The following is a 21,950-nucleotide window of genomic DNA, read 5'->3' as shown; positions in this document are numbered from 1 at the left end:
CCTGTTACCCTTCACAGCTCACGGCAAGAGAGAAGCAAATAGACCTGGGGAGCTGCCTGCGGGGATTCCCATAGCTGGAGGATCGAGGGTCAAAAGTCCCAATTTAAGGGCAGCACTTGTAGAAGTCCAAAGCATGTTATCCGGTGGCAGAGTGCTGGAGAGCCGGGCGCTGCATTCATACAGCAAGCAGGCATTAGATTTAACACAGCAATAGCATCTGACAGATCATGTGCCTTATCCCCTGTCTTTTAAACCTGTGCCCCTCCTCTCAGCATCCATCTCACAGCGGGAGGACGAGCAACATCAAATCAAACTGAGGACCTCAAATCTTTCAGACACTTGCTGTGTATTGCACTAAAACTGTGTCCCTTAGAAGGAAAAGATGCACCCTTGTCTTTAAACGACCCCAGATTATTCCCTGCACCTACCTTGACTCCTTCTGCGTCACATGATCCCAAAATAATACCTAATCTCAGGCATTGCAATAAGTCATACATTGACCTTGGCGTTCTGAGACGTGTAGCTGCGCTTGTGTGATCTGTTTTTTGAATTAGGATAGGATTACCCTGAATATCTAGCTTTTTGCTGCCCTCTCCTGGTAGAGTGTTAGACAACCATATTAAGAATAACTATCATATATGTATCCAATCTGTTTCGTGAAACAGGTTTTCGGCTCAGCATCTAAATCAGTTTAAAATATCTAAATTCATTTTACACTTCACTTTTAGCTAATTTGTTTAATCAGATAATTATATAGTAAATATATTTACTTTATTATTATTATTATTATTATTATTATTACTATTATTATTATTATTATTATTATTATTATTAAGCACCCATGCATTTCATAGTGCTATGATTACAGTACAGGAATGTAAAATGAGACGAATGGAGTCAGGACCCTGTTTGCAAGAGCTTACATTCTAACAAGAATAGGTGAAATGATACAGAAAGCACGAGTGCATGTGTTAAACAATGGACTAGCCACACACTAATATTTAATAAATTAACATTATCAAGTTCTTAGGAGTAATGATGTGACCAGCTGCAGAGTTATTCTTTTTCATTTGAAGGATTGCATCACAGGGGTGAGTAGTATGGATGAATGAAATTTCCAAAACTGTTAAATTTTTGCCTTGATCTGCAGTTAGCTGTGAAATTGTGCACATTTTGCCTGCAGAATTTGACCTTAAATGTTCCCAGTCCTTTCCCAACAGAACAAATTTACCATCATCCCAGCTATTATAAATTCAGCAGAAATGCATATTTACAAATACAATGCAATAGGGCAGTCTGCGGAATGGTGAAACAATGACGTAACTTGAAGGTTGTATAACCGGATTATTGCACCTACGTGATATGGCCCGTTCTGCCGTATAGCTATTTTACTCATTTCTAATGAGTCCTGTCGATATAGAGGTGAGATAGGGAAGGGGAGATAATAAAATCACATATATTTCTGCTATAAATAAATATGAACCCTTCTCCATATGCAAACATTTTACTATATTGGTTCTGATTATTGTTTTGTTGTTATATCGAGCGTGCTCCCTTTATATATAGGGCCGCCCTCACTTATCTCACTTACCATCAGCTACGGATGGGGTACAATATAACCAGACAGATATCATGAACTAGTAATGAGGACACTCCACCACTAAGAGCAAATATGTCCAAAATTGAAGGAGCATTTTCTTGCAACTTAACAAGAAATGTTGTATATGATTATATGTTCTATGTACAGCTCAAATAATAATATCAGGGGTAATGTGACACCTGTACCGGCTGATGCTGACCTGCAGCCACCACTTCCCTCCAAGCCCTTGTACCTTATCAATAGCTGGCGAGCTGGACCCTCTTACCGCTTTGTCTGTCTGTTAATGCCCAGTCCTGCTTTATTACTGTGATTGCCCAAAAATTGTAAAGCTCTACTGGGTATGCTGGCACTAAATACTGTATATAAATAGATGTTAATGTTATTATTATTAATAATAATAATAATAATAATAATAATAATAATACCATTACTGTCTTACCAGCTCCTTCATCATATTGACAGCACCTTTTGGAGACATCAGCTGTGTATTGAGTGTTTACTTCAACTATCACTGTATAAATATCACAGTGACTAAGGGGTAAAGGAGGTATTCACCGTCCGCCTTATGTCCTCCACTCGTACGGTAGGTCATTGTGCCCCTCGTATAGTGATTGTAGGAGGAAGCACGAAGTAGCTTGTGTGACTGTGACTGTTACTCTTGACATCATGATGAGGCTGTGGTCAGCATGGGTACTGGGAAGTGCAGGGGGCTGGGAAGTGAGGGAAAAACCTCACCTCTCCCCCCCTATAATTATGCTGCCTTAGTTGCCTTAGGCATAGTTCTCACTTTGCCCCATGGTAGAAACAAGCCTGTGGACACTTATATTATATTCCCTGAGCTTTATGTTGTATATAATGGGTCCTTATTCTATTAATATCATTGTAAAAATAGAACATTAAGACAAATAAAATCTTTTAAGATTATAGAAATAATTTAGGAGTAGGTGTAATAGGCAAAGATGTTCTGTAAGTAATGGAGTAGTCTTAAGAACTGCAAATGTTCACAAAGTCGGGTTATTTAAAAAACTGCAAATAGTTCAGACCAATGTACCTTTTTGTTGTATAACTGCACCTCCACCTACCGCGTCTGGTGCATGTCTCTCAGTGCATGTCTCCCAGTGCACGCCTAACAGTGCATGCCGCTCAGTGCATGCACCCCAGTGCATACCTCCAGTGCATGCCGCCCAGTGCATACCTCCCAGTGCATGCCACCCAGTGCATACCTCCCAGTGCATGCCGCCTGGTTTATGCTGCCAGTGCATGCTACTCAGTGCATGCCGCCCAGTACATACCTCCCAGTGCATGTGGTACAGTGCACGCTTCCCAATGCATGCAGCTCAGTGCATACCTCCAGTGCATGCCGCCAGGTTTATGTCTCCTAGTGCATGCTGCCCAGTGCACACCTTCCAGTGCATGCTGCCCAGTGCACACCTCCCAGTGCATGCTGCCCAGTGCACACCTCCCAGTGCATGCTGCCCAGTGCACACCTCCCAGTGCATGCTGCTCACTGCACACCTCCCAGTGCATGCTGCTCAGTGCACACCTCCCAGTGCATGCTGCCCAGTGCATGCCATCTTTACAGTCTTTGTAAACCCCCATAAATTATTCTGCATTTATGTTTGTGCTTTAACAAATACTCTGGATGACGTGTATGAAGGAAAGAGTAGAAAACTCCCATGACAGTTCAGGGTAGGACCTCTTTAGGACCAGTCCATTCATTTATTTAAACTTTTACATTTTTCTCCTAAAATACTTGGTTTACCCTCATTTATGTATTAAATTATTTGTAAGTACAGGGAAACTTACAAGGCAGCGCCGCTTTAAATTTAAGCTGCGAAGACGCCGATCTCCCGAGAGTTGCAAAAACCGGGGTATGAAACATTTACACCCTAGTCCTCAACCGTGGCACACTAAATTAACATGAAATTTACAAAAACTTTCTCGTAAAGCTGAACATCACTGGCGTAAATCTTGTACCGCTAATGATTTTCAGTGCCGTAACTAGACATTGTAGTGCCCTGGGCGAGACAGGGCACCGGCGCCCCCCATCTAAGTGGGAGTGGCATTTGACAAGTGGGTGTGGTCAACCTAATATCTGGGTGTGGCTAGCACTTTACTGAAAGAATTCTTTTATATATATATATACATATATATATATATATATATATATATATATATATATATATATATATATATACACACACAGTGGTGGGATTCCAATAAATTAACAACCGGCTCTCTGGCCTAATGACCATTTAAAGTATGCAAAAAATATATAGCAATAGGTATTCTAATATTTTATACACTTAATACTCAAATAAGAACAGCAAAAGTGTGTGTGTGTATGTTAAGGAATATAGACTGTAAGCCCCATTGGGGAAGGGACTGATGTAAATGAATTCTCTGTACAGCAGTGCGTAAGAAATTCATAAGTTTAGTTGTTTTATGTAGAAGACAAAGTATATATTTATTTTACATAAACTGTACTGGGCATGAATTTAAGGGGGGGTTGACATATATTTAATTCGAATTGTAATACTACTTTGTCTGTCTTATTCGTATAATGCCTCAATGTAACTAAAAGACTGCAGTATGTGTAGGTTTAAGTTACTTTAATATATTGTGTCAAAAATTGTCATGTCTTATCCTTGTCTTTCAAACAAACATTGCGGAAGATGTAGTTGAAATCCTTTTAATATTATCAATTTGCTTCATATAATCAAATATGATTTAAAAACCAGGGATCTAACAAACACGTGTAATCTAACAGGTGTGTTTAAACGAGAGAGAGAGAGAGTTAGAGAGAGGGAGGGAGGGGGGGGAGAGACAGAGAGAGGGAGGGGGGAGGGGGAGAGAGGGAGGGGGGAGGGGGAGAGAGAGAGAGAGAGGGGGGGTGAGAGAGGGAGGGGAGAGAGAGAGGGGGAGAGAGAGGGGGGAGAGAGAGAGTTAGAGAGAGGGTGGGGGAGAGAGAGAGGGGGGAAAAAGAGGATGAGAGAGAGGGGAGAGAGAGAGAGGGGGGGAGAGAGACAGTTAGAGAGAGGGAGGGGGGAGGGAGAGAGAGAGAGAGAGAGAGAGAGATGGGGGAGAGAGATGGGGCAGAGAGAGAGAGAGGGGCGAGAGAGAGAGGGAGAGAGAGAGAGCGGGGGAGAGAGTTAGAGAGAGGGAAGGGAGAGAGAGGGGAGAGAGAGGGGGAGAGAGAGAGAGAGGGGGGAGAGAGAGGGGGGAGAAAGAGAGGGAGAGAGCGAGAGGAGGGGAGAGAGAGAGGGGGGGAGAGAGAGAGGGAGGAGAGAGAGAGGGGGGAGAGAGAGGGAGGGGAGAGAGAGAGGGGGGAGAGAGAGAGTTAGAGAGAGGGAGGGGGGAGAGAGGGGGGAGAGAGAGGGGGAGAGAGAGGGGAGAGAGAGAGGGGGGAGAGAGAGAGTTAGAGAGAGGGAGGGGGAGAGAGAGAGAGAGAGAGAGAGGGGGGAGAGAGGGGAGAGAGAGGGGGCAGGGAGAGAGAGAGGGGCGAGAGAGAGAGAGCGGGGGAGAGAGTAAGAGAGAGGGAAGGGGGAGAGAGGGGAGAGAGAGGGGGGAGAGAGAGAGAGGGGGAGAGAGAGGGAGAGAAAGAGGGGGGAGAGAGAGAGAGAGGGGGGGAGAGAGGGAGGGGAGAGAGAGAGGGGGAAGAGAGAGGGAGGGGAGAGAGAGAGGGGGGAGAGAGAGGGAAGGGGGAGAGAGAGAGGGGGATAGAGAGAGTTAGAGAGAGGGAGGGGGGAGAGAGAGAGGGGGGAGAGAGAGGGGGAGAGAGAGGGGAGAGAGGGGGAGAGAGAGAGTTAGAGAGAGGGAGGGGGGAGAGAGAGAGAGAGGGGGAGAGAGGGGAGAGAGAGGGGGCAGAGAGAGAGAGAGGGGCGAGAGAGAGAGGGAGAGAGAGAGAGCGGGGGAGAGAGTTAGAGAGAGGGAAGGGGGAGAGAGGGGAGAGAGAGGGGGGGAGAGAGAGAGAGATGGGAGAGAGAGAGAGGGGGGGAGAGAGAGAGGGGGGGAGAGAGAGAGGGAGGAGAGAGAGAGGGGGGAGAGAGAGGGAGGGGAGAGAGAGAGGGGGGAGAGAGAGAGTTAGAGAGAGGGAGGGGGGAGAGAGGGGGGAGAGAGAGGGGGAGAGAGAGGGGAGAGAGAGAGGGGGGAGAGAGAGAGTTAGAGAGAGGGAGGGGGGAGAGAGAGAGAGAGAGAGAGAGAGAGAGAGAGAGAGAGGGGGGAGAGAGGGGAGAGAAAGGGGGCAGGGAGAGAGAGAGGGGCGAGAGAGAGAGGGAGAGAGAGAGAGCGGGGGAGAGAGTAAGAGAGAGGGAAGGGGGAGAGAGGGGAGAGAGAGGGGGGAGAGAGAGAGAGGGGGAGAGAGAGGGAGAGAAAGAGGGGGGAGAGAGAGAGAGAGAGGGGGGGAGAGAGGGAGGGGAGAGAGAGAGGGGGAAGAGAGAGGGAGGGGAGAGAGAGAGGGGGGAGAGAGAGGGAGGGGAGAGAGAGAGGGGGATAGAGAGAGTTAGAGAGAGGGAGGGGGGAGAGAGAGAGGGGGGAGAGAGAGGGGAGAGAGAGGGGAGAGAGGGGGAGAGAGAGAGTTAGAGAGAGGGAGGGGGGAGAGAGAGAGAGAGGGGGGAGAGAGGGGAGAGAGAGGGGGCAGAGAGAGAGAGAGGGGCGAGAGAGAGAGAGCGGGGGAGAGAGTTAGAGAGAGGGAAGGGGGAGAGAGGGGAGAGAGAGGGGGGAGAGAGAGAGAGATGGGAGAGAGAGAGAGGGGGGTGGGAGAGAGAGGGAAAGAGCAAGAGGAGGGGAGAGAGAGACAGGGGGGAGAGAGAGAGAGGGAGGAGAGAGAGAGGGGAGCGAGAGAGAGAGAGAGAGGGGGGAGAGAGAGGGAGAGAAAGAGGGGGGAGAGAGAGAGGGGGGGAGAGAGAGGGAGAGAGAGAGAGGGGAGAGAGAGAGAGAGGGGGGGGAGAGAGAGAGGGGGGGAGAGAGAGAGAGAGTTAGAGAGAGGGAGGGGGGGAGAGAGGGGAGACAGAGGTCAAACAGTTTGTACTTGTGTACATACCATAATCAAGCACATAGGAGGGTCCTAAATCAATAAAACTGAACTTATAATACTAAGGATAAAATGTGACAAAAACATATAATTATACATTGTCTCGCATCATTATCTTATGCATCCTGGTAGAGCCACTTGTGGGGACAACATACAGGTAAGGGCTGGCAATTGTTAGCCCAGGGGGCAAGACTTCACTCAACAGCCTATTAGGAACATTTTAAAGGAAACAAAATGCAGCTTGCCCAGTGCCCCAGCTCAAGGTAGCCCACTATGGCACCATCCTGTGAGGCAGATGTCCCCCAGCAACATAGGATTTTACATTATTCTTGAAGAAAGGACAGACAGCTTAAATGCTTAGTACAACAGAACCAGAAAACAAGAAAACACATAAATTGTGTTCACATTGCGTTGGAAGATGAATCAGACCCACAGTGGTCTGCACGTCACAAACTGAGAAAGATAAATGACATTTATGACTCCATGGGGTAAATGCCACAATTTTTTTTTTATATATTTTTTTATATATTTTTTTTTTTACTATGTGCCACAGAGGGGAAGGTAGCGGGCGGCTGCTGGCCTCCCTCAGGCTTGCGCCCTGGGCGACGGCACCGCCCGCACCACCCTAGTTACGGCTCTGATGATTTTAGAGCATATACTACTATCTACCACTCCTATAGAAATGCTCTGGCCCTGCTAAAAAAAAGCATACTACCAATCTCTCATCTATGCTCAGGCTTCTAACCCCAAACGCCTTTTTAACACAATTAAATCTCTTGTCAATGCTCCCACCCCAAACCCTCTGACTACAATCAGTGCCCAAGATCTTGTTTCCTATTTCAAGGACAAGACTGATAAGATCAGATTTGAAATGGTATAATCTCAGCTCAATTCCTTCCCAGCATCCTCTGACACTGTCTCTTCATTTGATCCCACAAATAAAGAGGAAGTTTCAACTCTCTTCTTATCTTCCTACTCTACCTCCTTTCCTCTTGATCCCATACCCACACAAATTGGTAGGTTCTTGTCTTGTGTGCTCATTCTACTTTTAACTAAAATCTGCAATCTCTCTCTTTCTACTGGTATATTTCCATAACTATTCAAGCATGCAGTGATTACTCCTATTCTAAAAAAAACCTTCTGACAAACACTCTCACTCAAACTACCACCCCATCTCTCAGCTCCCATGCCCCTCCTAACTTCTTGAGAGAATTGGCTACACTCGCCTTAATTATTTCCGTTCTGCAGACAACCTATTGGATCCTCTTGAGTCAGACTTTTGCTCTTAACATTCCACAGAGACTGCGCTGACCAAGGTTATCAATTATCTGATCACAGCTAAAACTAAATGTGATTACTCTCTTCTTATTCTCCTGGACCTCTCTGCTGCATTCAACACTGTTGACCACTCTCTCCTCATACAAACGCTACAATCCCTAGGTCTTCAAGACACTGTCCTATACTGGTTTTCATCCTACCTATCTAATTGTTCTTTCAGTGTTAATTTCTCTGGAACAACCTCCACGCTGCTTCCTTTATCAGTTGGAGTACCACAAGGCTCAGTCCTAGGTCCTCTGCTATTCTCTATCTATAGAACTTCTCTTGGAAAACTAATAAGCTCCTTTTGTTTTCAGCATCATCTCTAAGCAGATGCAAATCTATCTATCCTCTCCTGATCTTTCACCATCTGTGTTGTCTCGCGTTACTGACTGTCTTTCTGCTATTTAGTCTTGGATGTCCTCTCGCCAACTCAAACTCAATCTTTCAAAACCAGAATTAATAATATTCCCACCCAACAATAGAAGCTTACTGCCTGACATTTCTAATTCTGTTGACAACATGACAATAAATCCCACCCCGCAAGCTAGCTGCCTAGATTTAATCTTTGACTGGCAACTATCCTTTGCTCCCCACATCAATTCTATATTTGCATACATATAAAAAACATTTCCAGAATACGCACATATCTCACACAAGACACTACAAAAACTTTAATTCATGCACTCATCATCTCCCGCATCGACAATTGTAATTCCCTCCTTAGTGGTCTTCCCAAAATCAGACTCCATCCCCTTCAAACTATTTTGCACGCAGCTGCTAGATTGATTTTCCTTGCAAATTGTTTTTCATCTGCTGAGTCACTGTCAGTCTCTACATTGGTTGCCTGTTTTTCAAAGAATCCAATATAAAATTCTTCTACTAACCTACAAGGCCATCAGCAAAATTGCACCGACATACATCTCCTCATTTGTCTCAAAATATCTCCCAACTTGACACCTCCGTGCTGCACAAGATCTGTGTCTCTCTTCCACTCTCATCACTTCCTCCAATTCTCGGTTACAGGACTTTTTTCAGGCTGCACCAACTTTATGGAATTCACTCCCTCGCACCACAAAACTTTCCTCTAGTGTTCAAATTCTCAAACGTTCTCTGAAAACCCACCTCTTCAGACAAGCTTATAATATTCCTCTACCACCCTCTTATCTCCCTAGATTACCCTACTACCACCCTCTACACAGCTAATACAAGACAACAACCCTCTGACCAACATAGTTGTGTGACTGAGCATACAGCCCACTAAATACTTTGTAACCTTTGCATTTTAGCTGGACAAATATTCAATATGATGTAGCACCTACCCTTGTGTATCAAACCATTGCCCCACACTCTTACCTCTCTGTATTTATGTATTACCCAGTATTGTTTTATTACTGTATGTTCCCAATTGGGAAGTGTTACGGAATTTGCTGGCGCTATATAAATAAATGATGACGATGATGATGATGATGATAGTTAGTATAAGACATAAATGAGGTTATATACAAGGCTATATCCACCATGTTTATGTGTTCACCAATTTATCATCAGAGCTTTTGGGCCTAAGTCATTAAGAAGCTCTCGTTATTGACTTAGTCTCTCCTGAAAAAAGAATAAAAAAAATGTAGCTTTGCACCTGGGCAAAACCATGTTGCATTGAAGGAAGAGGTAAATTGAAAATGTGGGGACAGATTTAAAGTTGGGGCATGTCCTAGATCAACTTTAAATTTCAGTGTAAAAATAAAGAGGTATTTGTGTACTACATGATAACAGCCAGTATTTAACTTATGTGAAAAATAACAAACTAATTTGCACCCCTTGCATTGTAACATGGTTTATCCTGGAGAAAATGTACTCCTTTTTTTGCCTTACTTTCCTTAATGACTCAGGCCCTTATGGTGGAATTTGGGTGTGCTTCTATGAACTACGCAGACAAATAGATGCATTTGTGCACTGAAAAAAGACTTTACACGGCTACATTTTTGTACTTTCATACAAGAACCTTAATGTTTCCATTTTCATGTGTCAGTTTATGGCTGTGCACTGGGTCAAACAGCTAATGAATAATATTCTCTAAACAAACTTTTGTACAGAGCTGTGAAGAGCAACTTATAAAGGTCACTTGGTTGTGATTAACAATTCAGCTCCTACAGTGTAGTATCAGGTTACAGCACGATCCTTTGATCTATACTTACAAGGCAGTTCTGAATCCAGAGGATATTGCCAGCCTTTTTATTTAAATAAAGTTCACAGCCCACAGATTAACTAATATTTAAGTAGTACGTGTATAGAAGGTGTGGTAGTGGAAAGACCAAATTAATAACTTTGTAATAATCACGAATGTTTGATTCCCAGCAACCAAATGGTTTTATTTTCTGACATTACAGCTTTTATATTTTTCCAACGTTACAAGGATTTCATATGAGTAAACAATGGTTTTGTTTAACAATTTTTGTTGAGGAATTAATGAAAATAATGAGTTAAAGTCCACTTCACCCAGTATATTAACTAATACAGAAAAATTCTGTCTTCGTCATTGTATACAGTCTGCACATTGCACTTTCTAAGGTAAGACCTTTACCCTCAGGGCAACAGAATATTTATCCCAGTTCTGTTCTGCATAATATATTTGTTCAGAATATATAGTAAATATTATTATTATTATTATTAGCCTTTACTTATAGGGCGCCACAAAATTTCCACAACACAGTACAGAGACAGACATAAGACCATACAGAGTAAAACAGTACCAAACATTAAATAAATACTACCAGGATTTCAAGCACTCCAAACATAGCTTGTATAGTGACGAAGGAGCAGAAGAATAGGCAGAGAAACAAGAGGGAAGAGCGCCCTGCTCATAAGAGCTTACATCCTAGAGGGAGGGTAAACAGACAGGATGCACTACAGATCAAACACAAGAGAGGGGGGAAAAGAGAGGGTAAGGTATTTCAGTATGGATAGAAGATTAGGTGGATGGCTGGTAGGCTTTGAGGAAAAGTTAAGTTTTGAGTGTCCGTTTGAAGGAGCGCAAATTAGGGGACAGTCGGATGGAGCCAGGGAGGTTGTTACAGGGGAGGGGGCAGCCCAGGAGAAGTCTTGGATTCTGGAGTGGGATGAATTAATAAGAGTGGAGGAGAGGAGACGGTCATTGGCCAATCGCAGGAAGTGGGATGGATTGTGAATGCAGAGGAGGTTAAAAGTGTAAGGGGCAGTAGAGTGTGAGAGTGCCATGTATGTGAGGGTGAGGAGTTTGTAAAGGATACTGTAGGGGAAGGGGAGCCAGTGAAGGGCGAGGCAGAGAGGGGGGGCAGAAGAGAAGCGGTGGGAGAGGAAGATGAGTCTTGCAGACACTTTGAGTATAGACCTGAGGGGGGTGAGGTGGGAGAGGGGAAGGCCAGTGAGAAGAAGATTACAGATGTTGGAAGTGACAGGATTGGGTGAGAGATTGAATGTGGGGGGTAAAAGAGAGGGAGAAGTCGAAGGTGACGTACAGTCAGCGGAGGTGGAGAGTAGGGGCCTGAGTCATTAAGGAGACTAAAGGATAAAAAAGTAGTAACTTTGTATCTGGGCAAAACCACGTTGCATTGGAGGGGGAGGTAAATGTAAAATGTGGGGACCTATTTATAGTTGGAGTTGGGCATGTCCTAGATCAACTTTAAATTTCAGTGTACAAATAAAGCTATTACGTATTTGTGTGCTAGATGAAAAAACAGCCAGTATTTAACTGATGTACAAAATAATAAACTAATTTGCACCCCTTGCATTGTAACATGGTTTGTCCCAGAGAACATTTACTCCTTTTTTTGCCTTACCTTCCTTAATGACTCAGGCCCTAGATGAGATGATAGTGTTTCTGCAAGGAACATACACACAACATTTTTTCCCCCAGCACACTGCTATAGCCAGCAACAGATCTGCCATTTCTACTGTAGATAAAAATGCAAAAGTCTTTGTTGCACACATTTGCAAATGTATGTTTAAGCCATCCGCCTGTTTCTGACAGTGACAGAGGGATCGAGATGGAATGAAGATCTAGAAGGTGGAAAGACAATGAGCTCGGTTTTGACCATGTTAATTTTGAGAAAACGTGAAGACATCCAAGAGGAGATGGTGGAAAGGCAGTCAGATACACAAGAGAGAAGAGAGGGGAGAGATAGGGAGAGGAGATGTAGAGTTAGCTGGACTGTGTCTATAGAGTCTGCTCCCGCAGGCAGCAAGTGTATTGGTTCCCTTATTCCTCATACAAATTAATATATGTATTTAAAGGGGTGTTTACTTTAAAATACAGCCATTGTAATTTTTAAACATTATTATCTAGCTAAATATCACTAATTTACCTTTTGCATCAAGAATATTGGCATTTTTGCTATGAATTCTTTCATTGGCTGCCCCCAAAATCTTGTTCCCTGAGGCACCTGCTCAGCAAAATATCATAAAATGGGTTGAGTAAAAAGGATATATGAAAGTACAAATACTTTCAACTAAAGAATAGTTGCAAACAGTCCCTACTTTCCAGTGACAGTTCCAGCTTTTATAGATTTGACCCTGGAAATGTTTGTCTTATACTCTGTTCAGTTAACACAACCACTAAGGGGATTGTAGTGCCCCAAAGTCCACTTAGACTGCACAGTCGCCAATATTTTAAGATAGTTTCCCAGGACATCTTGCAGTTGAGCCGGTGCATCTAAGCACATCATGGGCCTGATTCATTAAGGAGCGCACAGTGAACACAAGCAGGTACGGCTGTATTCAATGAGAAGAGGATCTCAAGAAAGGGCTGTAGTTAATTACTGGTCTACGTATGCTTTGTCTATATGGCACTTGCTGTATACAGACAGACACAACGCAGTGCACAATGCATATGTATATATAAAGTCCCATCAGAATGCACAGGTTAAAAAAATATTATTAAATATATTAACACCTGTATACTCTTCAATGAAAAAACATTATTTTTTTTTAATGCATTTATCAGGATGTTTATTGTACATAAAACACATTTTTACAGTTGCTTTTGATTGAATCACATCTTCTAGCATCATCACCATCACTGGGCACTTACACCTGACCTGTAGCTGGTGCAAGTGATACAGCAGAAAATCATGTAGCTGAGAGATGCCCAGAGCTTGAAGTGGTACCGACAGGGCCGGTGCTAGCGTTATCGGCGCCCTAGGCAAAATTTCAAAGGAGAAGAGGAAACCATAAAACTACATTACCCAGATCCCTCTGCACTTCCTGGTATAACGTCATATTTCAGATGTTTAACTCCGGGAGAGGTATGTAAGGGCGCATCATATCAGATAAAGAAGAGGACGGCGGCGGCCATTACAAAATAGCAGCAGGCGCCCCTCCGCCGCTGCACTTCTGTCCCAAACCGCTGACAGCGGTTTGGGACAGAAGTGCAGCGGCGGAGGGGCGCCTGTTGCTATTTTGTAATGGCCGCTGCCGTCCTCTTTTTGGAACAACTGACTAGATTAGACAATCTAGCGGCGCCCTGCAGGTCCCGGCGCCCTAGGCAACTGCCTAAGGTTGCCTAATGGGAGCGCCGGGCCTGGGTACCGATATGCATGAGCTCTGCCTTGGCACACTCTTGCTGTACACTGCTTACGTGCATATGCATATTCCCTCCCCGTTTTGTCCAGGAAATGGTAGGCTCTTGGAAGTGTCCTTTGCATTGCAAGATGGACTGGATGTACTTGCGTTCACTGGTGTATAGTCCTTTTCTGGGCATGCGCAGTGCAATTTTACGCAAAATACGGGACGTGTCAGCACTTACTTTCCTTGATGAATCAGGAACCATGTGTAATAAATACTGTCTCTGTGGACCTTGTAGCACTACAATCAGAGGCAGAACTACTGTGAGTTCAGCCGCTATGGGGCCTGGAGATGAGGGGGACCTGCCAATTCTGGCACTTCATCCCCCTCTGAGGACCCTCTGGGAGACCACCCCCTGCCAACACATCACTCCTCAAGACTCTGAAAAGAGCCGAGTCTTCTTTTGACAGACGCAGGTGCAGTGGGTACATGAAACGGCCACGTATGCTCAGGAGAGGCCCGCTCTCTGCACTTCTCAGAGTAGATGGTAGGTGGAGCAAGCAGTTACAGCTGCCCCGCTGGACTCAACCCTAACTTTTCTATGACACTGCAGAGTTCCCCCTTGACTTCAACCCACAACATGCCATGGTTAGTGAATTTGATTTTTCCATTTTCAATACTAGTCTACAATAAACATACATGAGTAAAGTCACGAGAATACCAATAGTTGTAAGAATTGCATTTAACATGCAGTAAATGAGGAATTTTGTTGTGCAGTTTGTCAACGTTGAAAACTAGACACATTTCTCTGTAAACTGATGCAGAAAGCCATAATGAGACTGTACTGTGGGCAGCACAGTGGCTAAGTGGTTAGCACTTCTGCCTCACAGCGCTGGGGTCATGAGTTCAATTCCCGACCATGGCCTTATCTGTGTGGAGTTTGTATGTTCTCTCCGTGTTTGCGTGGGTTTCCTCCGGGTGCTCCGGTTTCCTCCCACACTCCAAAAACATACTAGTAGGTTAATTGACTGATATCAAAATAGACCCTAGTGTGTGTGTGTGTGTGTGTGTGTGTATGTATGTTAGGGAATTTAGACTGTAAGCTCCAATGGGGCAGGGACTGATGTGAATGAGTTCTCTGTACAGCGCTGCGGAATCAGTGGCGCTATATAAATAAATGGTGATGATGATGATGATGATACTGTATGCAACCTGCTTTGATGCACATACATAACAGTGGGGATTTAGAGCACTTAGAGTATTAAAAAGATATTACTTTAAAAAATATCTCTTAAAACATGATCCCATCATGAGTAAGTAAAATATAATTATGTCATACTGTGCTGATGTACAGCAATTACACTAAAGCATCACCGGTGAAAGAGAAGTGATTAAGGGTTAAGAAAATTGTGCCTCTTTTCAGCATCTTAGCTTGGTAATGTGAATGATCATTTTACGAGAAGGAAATATAAGTTCTTGACGGGTCTGCACAGAACATCCTGTAGTGTAACACTATAAATATTGTGACAATCCAAGGTAGTGTTTATTAAAGGATAGCACATTTTTGCTTACATTTTATTTTGAGCCATATTGCTGCTCACGTAGTTTTAAAGGGATAGCCAGACGTGTGTAGATACCCGTAAGCCTAAAGTCAACATTAGTCTTTTGCTAAATTGCCCTCTGGTCTTGTATTAAACTAAGTACATATCTGCTGGTATGGGCTCGATTCACTAAGGAACGTAAATGCCGATATGTGCCGTATTTTGTGTGAAATTGCTCTGCGCATGTCCAGAGATGGACTATACAACAGAGAATGCAGGTGTATGCAATTCAGCTTAGAGAGCAAAAAAACTTACGACAACTTACTATTTCATGGTGAGATTGTGGAGCGGAAGGGGTGTATGCCCGTAGTTAAAATACAGTAATGGAGTGCCATGGTCAAGTGCACGCAGCAGCATCCGATTCAGGCTTTGAGCACCTGTAAGGTACATGTATTTCTGTCGTATTACTTGCACCAGCTACAGGTCAGTGCCGAGTGATAATGATGACTGCTACAATCAGAGCAACTGTGAAAATGCATTTTATGTACAGTAGACATTGATGATACCTTCAAAAAATATAGTTCCTGGTTAAATATATATATATATATATATATATATATATATATATATATTAAACTTTTTCTTTTTTAATGTATTTTAATTTATGACTATATAGTGATTTTGTTTTCTATTTGTTCTGATGGGACTTTATTTTCCCCAAATGTAATGTACGTATCCTGCAGTGTATTGTGTCTGTCAGAGCAGAGCGCACCTGGACTATATTCATCAAGAGACGTATCTTCAGATCCGCTTGTAATTGAAAAACGCGTGTATGCCCGAAATATGTGCGTTTTGTATGCCTTCATGTATCAGGTCCTATATCTGTGCTCATTCAATAGTTCTCTTAAATTTAAGAACAGCTCTGTTTACCTAACAAATCAATCAGTTGTTGTTTATGTTGTTTTTTTTTTTTTTTCACAAAACTTTATGGCATTGCCATATTTGTCTCTAAGCTAGTTCCACAACGCATTGTCACTGACTTCACTTTTTCATTTTACCTGTTTGCACAGTTGTTGTAAATAGTATTTATCATCATCATCATCATTAGCTATTTACATAGCGCCACTAATTCCGCAGCGCTGTACAGAGAACTCATTCACATCAGTCCCTGCCCCATTGGAGCTTACAATCTAAATTCCCTAACACACACACACACACACACACACACACACACAGACAGAGAGAGACTAGGGTCAATTTGATCGTGCTGCCCATTCAAACACTTTGTAATTTTTTACCTTTTCATTTCTTGCATCATCAAATTAAAATAGATAACAAAAAAATAAAACAAAATCTACGGGCGCTCTAAACAGATGCCGCTTGTAGCTACCCCAAGAGCAGTACACCTGAATTTCCCAAATATATCAAAATGTAAAAAACCTTACAGGGAACTAACAAGCGCTTCTGGTTCCACTTAGAGATAAACAGCAAAGTAGTCTATAACAGACTAAATAAAACAAAATCCTTAGGACAAAGAGATTCTTCCAATCCTGGCCACATATAGTTGTACTTACTACAACGCGAACAAATTAAGGCCTTTAAAATCGATCTCTCATGCAAAATCCAAATACACTGGTCAGTACTGATAATCTCCACCTTGTAGTCAGCATCTGCTTGTCTCCTCACAGCTTGCATCAATCACACAGGCACCGAGCGCTTCCACCACTAGCTCAGCGTCAGCGTCTCTCCTCACCTTCTGAAAGTTGAATAAGCCTTTCAAACTCTCCTGTGCTTTCTGTAAACAAGAGCCTGGATTCCTTCTTTTCTTGATCTTTCTCGGATTTCCTCTGTGTCCTGTATTAATTCCTCGGCTGTCATATGACAGTGACAGTCCACAAAACCTCTGACAGCCATCAAATTAAAACAGATTAATTCCAAAATTGTTACTAGCGATCGGCACAAAGTACTCTGTAAGATAGAAACAAAAAAGAATTGTAAAGAGTTTTGTTAATTACAAATACAAATTAACAATAATTGATTACATAGTTATTCATCTATTTGTTTTAATAGAAGCACATTTAGCTGCAATTAGAGCTGTAACTTGGGCAAGTGTCTTTGAACATCCAAGCACTGCAATTTATTGCTCATTTTCCTTTATAATACTGATCAAGTTTGATAAGGTTGGATAGGGACCAGTGGTGAATATCAACTTTCAAATTATACCGCATATTGTTCACAGGATTTAGATCTGGGGGGGTATATTTACTAAACTGTGGGTTTGAAAAGTGGAAATGTTGCCTATAGCAACCAATCAGATTCTAGCTGTCATTAATTTAGTACATTCTACAAAATGACAGCTAGAATCTGATTGGTTGCTTCAGGCAACATCCTCACTTTTTCAAACCTGCAGTTTAGAAAATATAATTCTTGGTCTGATCACATCATAGAAGCTTCCACTTGGAATGTTGCTCTCCCACATGTGTTCTGGTGAGATTCTATGTGAACACTCTTTTCCCATTCTTCCATAAAGTGCAGATTTGTGAATTGTCTGAGTTATTCTAATCCCATCTTTTCCATGGAAAATTATCCTTCTGTCATTTGACATTTTATGACAAATACTGATCATAGTTATTTTTTTGAGGATTTATTACCACCATTTGAATGACAAAAGTTAATATTACTGCTAAAGTGTTTACATTGAAAAGACATAACTGAAATGTTAAATATTATTAATATTTATGTCATAATATTAATAATATTAATGAAGCAGTTTCTGTAGTTTATCTAATGGTCATCTACTAAATACATTTGATTTGCACTTGTTTATATAACATTTTACTATAGTTGATCAAGCTGCTCCCCTGCGTTTCCATTTGTGATTTAGGGGATACCATGTCCCATCAATTCCAGCTCATGAAGAGCCCTTCTATTCGGTTGTAGCTACAGTAAGGGAAGAGGCAGTGGTCAGTGGAACTTTTGCTTTTTGTTAATATATCTTTGTTCATTTACCCTGGGAGATTTGTATTATGTCCTATATCTTGGCATCCTGGTGAAAAGTTATATATGAGTCTATTGATTTGAAGTATACCCCCTATTAACTTGATAAAAAAAACAACTGCAATTTAAATACATTATGTGTTATTTATATGAAAGTAAATAGAACTGTGCTGATTGTCTTAATTATTTAATTTCTACCCCATGACTGTAAAATAGAAAAAAACACACATTTACACCCAGCTGAATGATAGATAAGTTACTGAAAGCAAAAAAACACAGAAAAGACAGAGGGGACACACAGCACATAGACATACATACCAACTGTATCAAATTAGGCAGGACAGTCCCAATATACAATATATGGGCAAAAGTATTCGGACGCTTGACCATTATACCAACAGGGACTATAATGACATTGTATTTAAATACATATACTTTAATATGGAGTTGGTCCCCCTTTTGCAGCGATAGAAGCTTCCACTCTTCTTGGAAGGCTTTCCACAAGATGGAGTATTTCTGTGGGTTGTGCCCATTCATTCTGTAGAGCATTTATGAGGTCAGCCACTGATGTTGGATGAGAAGGCCTGGCTCGCAGTCTCTGTTCCAGGTCATCCCAAAGGTTTTTAATGGGGTTGAGGTCAGGGATCTGTGCGGGCCAGTCAAGATGTTCCACACCAAATTCATCAAACCATGTCTTTGTAGTCCTTGCTTTGTGCACTGGGGCACAGTCATGTTGGAATAGAAAAGGGCCTTCTCCAAACTGTTACCACAAAGTTGGAAGCATACCAGTGTCCAAAATGACTTTGTATGCTGAAGCATTAAGATTTCCCTTCACTGGAGATAAGGGGCTTAGCCCAGACCCTGAAAAACAGCCCCATACCATTATCCCTCCTCCACCAAACTTCACAGTTGGCATAATCAAGTCGGGCAGGTAACGTTCTCCCAACATCCGCCAAACCCAGACTCACTCCCCAAAACACATTTCCACTGCTCCACACTCGATCCGACGCTTGGCATTGGCATTAGTGATGTGAGGCTTGCATGCAGCTGCTCGGCCAATGGAAACCCATTCCATTAAGCTCTTGCCTCACAGTTTTTTTGCTTACATTAATGCCAGTGGAAGGTCGTAATGCTTCAGTTATAGAATCAGCAGAGTGTTGGCGACTTTTACACACCATGCTCCTTAAGGATTTTCTTATGTCTATCCCAAATATGTTTAAAATGCTCTACTGTATTAGTCTCTAACACCTCTGAATTTCCACTGAACCTACCTCCCTCCAGTGCCAGTGCATGTCCTTGTGTTCTAGTACTTCTCTTCCTTTGAAGAATGTTTCCCTCCTGTACCTTGTTCAAACCCTTGATATATTTGAAAGTTTCCATCATGTTCCTCCTTTCCCTTCTTTGCTCCAAACTATGCATATTAAGAACTTTGAGTCTTTCCAGGTAAGTTTTGTGCTGTAGGCCATGCACCATTTTAATTGGCCTTCTTTGTACAGTTTCTAATGTATTTATATCCTTCTGGAGATATGGACTCCAGAACTGAACACAGTATTCTAGATGAGGCCGTACCAATGACTTATACAGTGGCATTATTACTTCTTTGTCTCTGCTACTGACTACTCTCCCTATATAACCAAGCATCTGAAGCATTCCTCATTGCTGTGTTACATTTCTACCTGCCTTTAAATCACCTGAAATAGTGACTCCTAGATCCCTTTCCTCTTCAGTAGTTTCCATTATAATGCCATTAATACTATGTTTAGCCTTTGGATTTTTGAGACCCACGTGTATGATTTTGCATTTATTGGCATTAAACTGTAGTTGCCACACTCTTGACCATTCCTCTAGTCTACCTAGATCATCAATCATTTGTTTTACCCCTCCTGGTGTGTCTACCCTGTTGCATATCTTTGTGTCATCTGCAAAAAGTCATACTTTCCTTGCAATACCACTTGCAATGTCTCCAATAAAGATATTAAAAAGTATAGATCTTTGGGGTACTCCACTGGTAACCTTCCCTTCCTCTGAATGTACTCCATTTACTATAACTCTTTGTTTTCTATCCTGCAACCAAGACCTTATTCATTAAACCATCTTTGAAACCAATCCCAAGCTTTCAAGTTTATTTAACAGTCTGTGATGTGGGACAGTGTCAAAAGCCTTACTAAAATCTAGATAAGCTATATCTATGCCCCCCCCCCCCCCCCTGACCTCCACCCTTGATCTATTACTTTAGTCACCCAGTCAAAAAAGTCAATAAGATTTGTTTGACATGATCTCCCCACAGTAGATCCATGCTGTTTGGGATCCTGTAAGTTACTGGATTTGAGGTATTCTACAACTCTTTCTTTTAAGAGTGTTTCCATCAATTCCCCTACTACTGATGTAAGACTCACTGGTCTGTAGTTGCTGCCTCTTCCTTGCTTCCACTTTTGTGCAGTGGGACTACATTTGTTTTTTTCCAGTCCTCTGGAATTAATCCTGTAGCTAGTGACTGATTGAATAATTCTGTTAATGGTGTTACCAGCACCCCCTTAAACTCTTTTAGTATCCTTGGATGTATCTCATCAGGCCCCATTGATTTATCAACTTTCAGTTTTGAGAGCTCTATTAGGACTTTCTCCTCTATAAATAGTATACTTGCAACTTAACTGTGGCCCCTTTCCAGCTCCTTCTGTAGTGATCACTTAGCAAAAATAATTATTAAGATGATCTGCTATTACCTTGTCTCCCTCAACAAGACTCTCACTCTCTGTATTTAGTCTTATTATTCCTCCTTTTGTTTTTCTCCTTTCACTTATATACCCAAGAAAAGTTTTCCCCCCTTTACCTACTGACTAAGCAATATTCTCTTCAGCTGGTGCCTTTGCACATCTGATTACCTTCTTAGCCTCATTCTGTCTAGCAAGATACATCTCTTTGTCTTCATTATTCTGAGCCTGCCTATATTTCCTAAAGGCCATCTTTTTTTCTTTCACAATACTTGCTACTTCTTCTGCAAACCACACTGGCTTCCTTTTCCTTGTACTTTTCTTAACCCTTTTGATACAACGGTCTGTTGCTTTAAGTACTGCACTTTTTAATTTTTGCCACCTTTCCTGCACTCCTTTCAAGTTTTTCCACTCTGCCAAAGAGTCTCTTACACATTTTCCTATCTCTACAAAGTCAGCATTCCTAGGGGCATATTCAATTCCGATCCCGATTCGCGGGATCGTGCCGGAACGGGCGCGAATGTAATCTGCGGTACCGCAATAACGTGGATTTTCGTTCGCAGCCCATAGGGCTGCGTACAAAAATCTGCGTTATTGCGATACCGTATTACCGGCAGTAGTGCGCATTTTCCGCGGTAACGATCGGATCGGAATTGAATATGCCCCCTAAAATCTAACACCTTTGTTTTTGTGTGGTATGAGTTGGTCTCTATCTATATACTAAACCATACTACTTGATGATCACTGGATCCTAGGTTATCACCCACATTTACATCAGATATTCTGTTAACATTTGTAAGAATTAAGTATAAAATTGCATCTTTGCTAGTTGGCTCACTCAAGGAATGCCCCTACTTTTAGTGGAACTAGCAAAAGACCCCTCCCAGTTCACATCAGGTAGATTAAAGTCTCCCATGATTATTACCTCTCCTTTTAATGCCATTTTATTGATGTCCTGCAATAAGTTCCTGTCCAGTTCCTCTTCCTGACCGGGTGGTTTATAGATCACCCCAGTTCGAAGAACAGCCTTATCCTAAACGCATCCACTTTCTAATAATATCACTTACAGTTGACTGTGGAATATCCATCAGGGATATAATTTCATGAACCGTCTTATTACAAAGGTGGCATCCTATCACAGTACCACGCTTGAAGTCACTGAGCTCTTCAGAACAATCCATTTTGTATCACATATGTTTGCAAATGGAGACTAC

The 21,950-nt window shown here is 42.4% G+C and overlaps 1 protein-coding gene across 1 annotated transcript in view; it reads right to left on the bottom strand.

The window, feature by feature from the left end:
* LOC142159123 (carbonic anhydrase 2-like) overlaps positions 1-187 on the bottom strand; it is a 29,443-nt gene extending 29,256 nt beyond the window's left edge. Inside the window, exon 1 of the mRNA XM_075213744.1 lies at positions 45-187. The gene's annotated coding sequence lies outside the window, so the exon portion shown is untranslated. The remainder of the gene's footprint in view (positions 1-44) is intronic.
* Between the last annotated feature and the right edge of the window lie 21,763 nt (positions 188-21,950).

Source organism: Mixophyes fleayi, chromosome 5 (assembly GCF_038048845.1).
Source record: "Mixophyes fleayi isolate aMixFle1 chromosome 5, aMixFle1.hap1, whole genome shotgun sequence".
NCBI classification, from domain to species: domain Eukaryota; kingdom Metazoa; phylum Chordata; class Amphibia; order Anura; family Limnodynastidae; genus Mixophyes; species Mixophyes fleayi.
This window is presented reverse-complemented; position numbering and strand designations above follow the sequence as displayed.